Below are 7,313 nucleotides of genomic sequence, written 5' to 3' on the forward strand. Positions count from 1 at the left end.
ATGTAACAAATACTTCCAAAACAAAAATTACGCTGTCACTGTTTTTGCTGTGTTATCATATTTATTCATCCATGAGATCATGTAAACGGATTAATGTCTTTCAGTGTGCAGGGAGCACTACTGAAGACTTTGTGGTGGCCTCAGCCATCTTCTGTGGAGTTGTCTGCTGGTGCAGCATCATCTCTGTTGCGGATAGCAAGAGATTGGACAAATTGATCAGTCCTGGGGAAGCCGCTGGACACAGTACAGGAGGTGGGAGAAAGGAGGATGGTTGCTAAGCTATCATCCTTGTTGGAGAACGACTCCCACCCACTGTATGAAACAGTTTCATCTCTGAGAAGCTCCTTCAGTGACAGACTGTTACATCCTAAATGTCTGAAGGAGAGATACCGAAGGTGTAATCTCCCTACTTCTATTAGACTTTACATACATTTGTCAGTTACTATAATTCACATTACTGTGATGTGTGGCCACGTATAGTGTCCATACTCAGAATCTGTGCTCTGCATTTCTCCCATCCAAGTACACACACACATCAGTGAGTAGTGAACACACACTCACACGCACACGGAGCAGTGGGCAGCTATTATTGCTGTGGCGCCCAGGAAGCATGGGACCTTGCTCAAGGGTCTTACCTCAGTCGTGGTATTGAAGGTGGAGGAGAGCACTAGACATTCACTCCCTTCACCTACAATCCCTGCCGGACCTGAGACTCGAACCCGTGACCTTTGGGTTACAAGTCTGACTCTTTAACCAGGCCATGACTGGAGACATTAAAGTTTAAACTGATTAAACAAATGATTTGCTCATTTTACATTACTGAGTTTGTCTGTCTATATTCGTTCACTTGTTTTTATTCACTTGTTGAGGACTATAGTAAACTAATCTAGGGAACAGTAAATGAGAGTAAAGGGTTTTCCGGGTTTTTTTTATGTGAAAATTTTCTTTAAAAAAAAGTATTTTTGGTTATTCAGTTACATTATTAATTTATAGTTACATTTATTTATTCATTTTATTAATATTTTCTGTATTTCCACACTACAGTAAAATCTGTAAAATGAGTGGTAAAACTACTGTAAAATTATTAGCATCATTATCAAATTTATATCAATTTTATTGTGTTTTATTGGCATGACAATTTCAACATTTGTGTTTCTAATAATCACATTATTTACATAAAGCACATCATACACAGATTTCTACAGATTTTTACAGGTATATGAAATATTGCCATTTACACTGTCTGTGTTTCATGCTGTTTTTTTTCAACCGTCATTCAGTCTGATTCTGAATTCATTATTCTTATTATGACACCCCTTTAATTTAAATATAGGCATATGATTCATATATCTTTCATCTTTTCAGTATGTAATATTCAGTTTTCAACAAAAATTGCTACAAATAATTTGACTTTTGCATTTGTGGGGTTGCTGCATATGATAATGAAACAAAATGAAAACACAACATAAAAAATTAAGAAAAAAAAATTAAAACAGTGTAAAATTATGATGGCGTTTTAGTGCCACGTTGAAAAAAAATCTAAGATTACGAGATTAAAGTCGTAATATTTCGAGAATAAAGTCGAAATACTTCGAGAATAAAGTCAAAATGTTTCGAGAATAAAGTCGAAATTACGAGAATAAAGTCAAACACTAAGAGAATAAAGTCGAAATATTATGAATATTGTTGCGTCCGATTGGCCACATCATTTTACTGGGATGAGGAAGAGTCAATTTTAAGAACTCGCGGAAACATCTTAATATCAAGATTATGATATTTATTAACATACTGAACAGGAACAACTTTTTATCTTAGCGCACACACTCTATCGACATTCCTTCGGGGGGCGCTGTAGCTCTCTCTCTTTTTTTAATACACTACAGATATATGTGGGATTATTATCTGAAAACATACCATGTGTCATACTCGCGGGGACAGTATGCTTGGAAATAATATTTCATATATTCCATTGCATTCGTTATTTGTAATGCGCCAGCCACCCAATAGCAATAAGATTCGTGCTTTTGATAGACCTACTTTTAATCTCTCTGCTTTCAAAATCAGTTTTATAGCGAAACACAAATTATGTGTCTTACAATAATGTTTTTCAAGCTCTTTAATGATCAGAGCGCTGTATTTATGTGAAACAATTCATTAAATTAAACTGTTTTCTTTGTGAAAATTCCAAATATGTGAAAATTTATTCTCGTAATATTTCGACTTTATTCTCTAAACATTTTGACTTTATTCTCATAGTATTATGACTTTATTCTCGTAATATTCCGATTTTTTTTTGTAATTTTTTTTTTTTTATTTTTTTTATATTTTTTTTTTATTTTTTTTGTATTTTGTTTTTGTTATTGAAACATTTCTACTTTATTCTCGAAGTATTTTGACTTTATTCTCGTAGTATTTCGACTTTATTCTCGATATTTTTTTATTTTATTATTTAGGTTTTTTTATTTTTTTCTTGTTATTTTTAGTTTTTTTTCTTGAAGTTTTTAGACTTTATTCTGGTAATATTTCGACTTTATTCTCGTAATATTTCGACTTTATTCTCAAAACATTTCGACTTTATTCTCGTAGTAGGCCTATTATGATTTTATTCTCGTAATATTTCGACTTTATTCTCGTAATATTTCGACTTTATTCTCGTAATATTTCAACTTTATTCTCGAAACATTTCAACATTATTCTTGAAATATTTCAACTTTATTCTCGTAGTAGGCCTATTACGATTTTATTTTTGTAATATTTCAACTTTATTCTCATAGTATTACAACTTTATTCTCGTAGTATTACGACTTTAATCTGGTAATCTTAGATTATTATTATTATTATTTATTTATTTTATTTTTTTAACGTGGCACTAAAACGCCGTTGTAGTTAATAAATATCATATTCTTGATATTAAGTTGTTTCCGCGAGTCCTTAAAACTGACTCTTTCTCATCCCGGTAAAATGACGCGGCCGCTCGGACGCAACAATATCAATCCCGGTGGCCTGCAACTTCTCCCGGTGCTCTCAATCTGGGACATTTGCATGCGCAATAAAGGCCTACTCTCAAAATAATATAGCCTTTAATTTCTACGATTTAAATTATCGAAAAATTTTGACTTTATTCTCGTAATATTTCGACTTTATTCACGAAATATATCGACTTTATTCTTGTAATATTTTGACTTTATTCTCGAAACATTTCGACTTTATTCTCGAAACATTTCGACTTTATTCTCGAAACATTTCGACTTTATTCTCGTAGTATTTCGACTTTATTCTCGAAGTATTTCGACTTTAATCTCGTAATCTTCGATTTTTTTTTTTTTAACATGGCACTAAAGCGCCATCGTAAAAAATAAATGTAAAATGGGCGACATTTAAAAATTAAATGAAATATTTAAAAATATTCATTGTTTTGGTCACCAGACGGAGAGCAAAGCTTAATTTTGCCATAATTTAACAATTAAACCACACATATATTCATCTTTAAGATTAAAACTCCAATATATGTGGGAATATTTGATATCTGTTCCGTTTTCTTCTTTTAACCTCTATCAGATCTGACGTCATTGACCAGAAGAACAGCAGCAGCTGCAGCAGCCACGCCCATCAGAGCAGTGACGACCAATCGGATCACAGCTTCAACTGTATCACAACAACTGATGTGAACCTCTGAAAAAACAACAACAAATGAAACAAATAGTAAACTGAATTGAGATTTTTTTAAGCTGACTTTAGTCTCTGACATGAACTCAAAAATATCTCCTTTTCTGCTCAACAGAAGAAAAAACTTATCCTTTCTGGCATCTTAAGTTATCAGTCTTGGTAAAATTAATAAACAAATTCAGTAAATGTATGTGTGTTTGTGTAGCTGTAATTGTGTGGAAGTGTTGAGTGTTTTTTTTATGTGTGGTATGGTTTCTGGTGGTTTTGTTGAGCTAAAAGATGTTGATGATACTTTTTTTAATGATATTCCACCTCCAGAGGTAGAGAGAGACTGATGCTGAGATCAGACACACTGATGCTGGACAATAAAACTGTTTCCTTTGTACCAGGAGAGAGTCACATGACCCACATTCACCGCTGAACACACCAATGAACAATTCTGCTGTGATGATGATGATGATGAAGATGATGAAGAACAATCTCTGGTAATGTTAGGAACAGGCAGACGAGCTGAAAACATGAGACAATAAACACATCTGGATAAAACTAATCAACAACGTTGAGTGTGTTCACAGTGAGTGTGTGCCATCTTTATAAAATATCAGCATGTAAAAATAAAATAAAAATATTTGAAAGACAAATGATCTCTACTTATAGGTTTTTTATAGAATCAGATTTATTACTAAACTCAAAGATTAGAATAGAAACACTTAAATGCTGTCAGAAGGCATTACTTAGGTCATTTGGCAACCTATGTTTTGAGGACCAAATGTCTCCAGAAAGATAGTAAAACCTGATATATTGCGTCCTTGACATTGACAGTTTGTCAAATAATCTGCACGGATATATAGAGATGCATATGCAGACAAATGATCTCTACTCACCGTAGACAGATACACTGAATGTTTTTGATGGCAGTTTCGCTCTGTGTATTTCTAGTTTATAATCTCCAGCGTGTTCAGATGTGGTGTTTGTGATGGTCAGAGATAAAGTTTGTTGGTCCAGCTTCAGTCTGTCTCTGAATCTCCCGTCAGTACCATTATATGTGTAGAAGATTTCAAACTCTCTAATGATTTGAGCTATAATAGATTTTTCAGCTCCAAATGTCCACAGTATATAATCATCTTCACGTATTTGAGTATCATCTATGTTCAGAGTGACAGAATCTCCCTCCATCACTGACACTGACTCACTAAACACACCTGATGAAGAAACAGATTTAACACAGATCAAGATTTCTCTTGTTTATAAATCCTGAAATCAGCTGTAGTTTGTGATCTTTAGATGTGAACTGAAGAACAGCAGCAGACACACAAAAGAACATTAAAATGTTTCTGCTGCTGCAGGAAGAGGCAGACGAGCTGCAAGCCATTCATGGGAGAAATAAGAATCTGACAGTAATAAGTGTTTATTGCAGCATCAGTCAGTCAGTGTGGTCAGTGGTCAATGCTGATACTGACCGCCTTTAACTTCTGAGATGTCAGCTGTGAAAGTGTTTGTTTGGGCTGTCACCACTAGAAGGCAGTAAGTGCACAGTGACTATTGCACAGCAACAGAGGACTATTGCTTAAATTTTATTAAAACAAACAAACAAAAAAGAGGTCTAGATTTTGAATCTGTGAATTGTGGAATTTTGCAAGCAACAGAATCAGATTTAATACTAAACTCAAAGATTAGAATAAACTCTTAAATGCTGTCATAAGGCATTATAGGTCATTTGGCAACCTATGTTTTGAGGACCAAATGTCTCCACAAGGATAGTAAAACTTGGATTTTGACATTATTTACATTAGCTGCCAGAAGGAGAAAAATTACATACATCACATCATACAGACATTTCTGTCACACATCCCAGTTTTCTATAGATTTCAAAATCTTTCCAAAATCTTCCAAATTTTCAGGTCTATGAAATATTGTAATTAACATTTTCGATGTGGTTTTTAAATATTTTGTTTAATGCTGTTTTATATCTTTATTATGACAGCCCTTTAATATATGATTCATAGATCGTTCATCTTTTTAGTATGTAATATTAAGTTTTCAATAAAAAATGTGACAAATATTTTTACTTTTGTATTTGTGGGGTTGCTGCAGATAGTAATGTAACAAAATGAAAATAGCGGGTGAAAAATGCAAACAAAGAAATGTAAAATGGATGACATAAAAAAATGAAATATTAAAGAATATTCATTATTTTGGCCACTGTAGATGGAGAGCAATGCTTCGTTTTGCCGTATAAAAAATGCAAATATCGCAATTAAGTTAGATTTAACCTGTCAAGCATTTTCCAAATCTTCCAGTCTAAATTTTAATATAGATAAATATGAATTACTTCCCATTAAAGCCAGAACGAAAATCAAAATGGACCTTTTCTATTTTATGAAATATTGAAGTATTTATTATAAAGGATTTATCCATGCACAACATTTTATTTATTTATTTATTTTAATTAATGTGCCCTCACAATCTTTAATAAAAATAACTTGTCTTCGCTCTTGCAGCTACATCTCTTCTCTGATGATGTGTTTACTGGCACAAGGGCGGGGGCAAAACTTGTCACTCACTTGAGATTGTCCAATAGCAAAACCACAACCATACAATACCTCCTCATGAACAAAATTAAGCCCCGCCCTACATTTGTTCTTATTCAGGAAGCAGTAAACCTTGGATGAATGTCAGGAATAAGAAAGAAAAGACTCTTCTTCCAACTTCCATTGCATGCCAAACAGAACAGATTTCACACAAAAGGAAGTTGCAGCCTGACTTCACTTTGTAGCTGCATAAAATGGATAACTGTACAATAACATTGCAATGCCTTAGTTTTGAAAATAATTCACTTGACTATGTCCTTGATATTGACAGATTGACAAATAATCTGCACGGATATATAGGGATGTTTATGCAGCTGAATATCAATCTTATATTTCATATACACATAGTAAATGATATTAACATCTCACATTCAAGCAATAAGATCTTTTTCAATAGTTCCACGAAGAACCTTGAACATCCATGGAACCTTTCAAATGCTGAAAAGGTTCTTTAGATTTTTAAAATGTTCTTCAAAAATTGTTCATTTCACTGAAAGTTTTTTTTTTGGGGAATCTTCATTGAATTCACTGCTAAAACACCCTTTTGGAGCCTTAATTTTTAAGAGTGTAGCATTCATAGATCCTGTACTTTATTTTACAGTAAAACTGTTTCTCATATAGAGGAAGTGAAATTGTGGAGCTCCTTTCAATCACATACAATACTCACAAGAACACACACTCACACTATTCACACCTCAAGACATATACACACTAACGTACATTAACCACAAACATGGAATAATAGCCACACTGTCATGCACATGCTCAAAATGAAGCTGTGGAGATCCAGTGGTAAAGCAGAGTCTGGAATGAAAGAGTGTGAGGAAGTAAGAAATACTCTGACGTACAGTACACCAAGCGTACGTACTATATGTTATGTATATTATTACACATAATGCAACAATATCCCCTTTTCCCGACCATTTAACTTTAATAACATTGGATATAATTTCACAGTTTCATTGTGTGTAGTGCAATGGCTTTGGTTCATGTCATTCAAAGGCTCATATTTTGAGGCTTGCTTAGTTCTATTGTTTCAGTTTTCTCTATTCCTGT

This window comes from Cyprinus carpio, chromosome A7, assembly GCF_018340385.1.
Source record: "Cyprinus carpio isolate SPL01 chromosome A7, ASM1834038v1, whole genome shotgun sequence".
Taxonomy (NCBI): domain Eukaryota; kingdom Metazoa; phylum Chordata; class Actinopteri; order Cypriniformes; family Cyprinidae; genus Cyprinus; species Cyprinus carpio.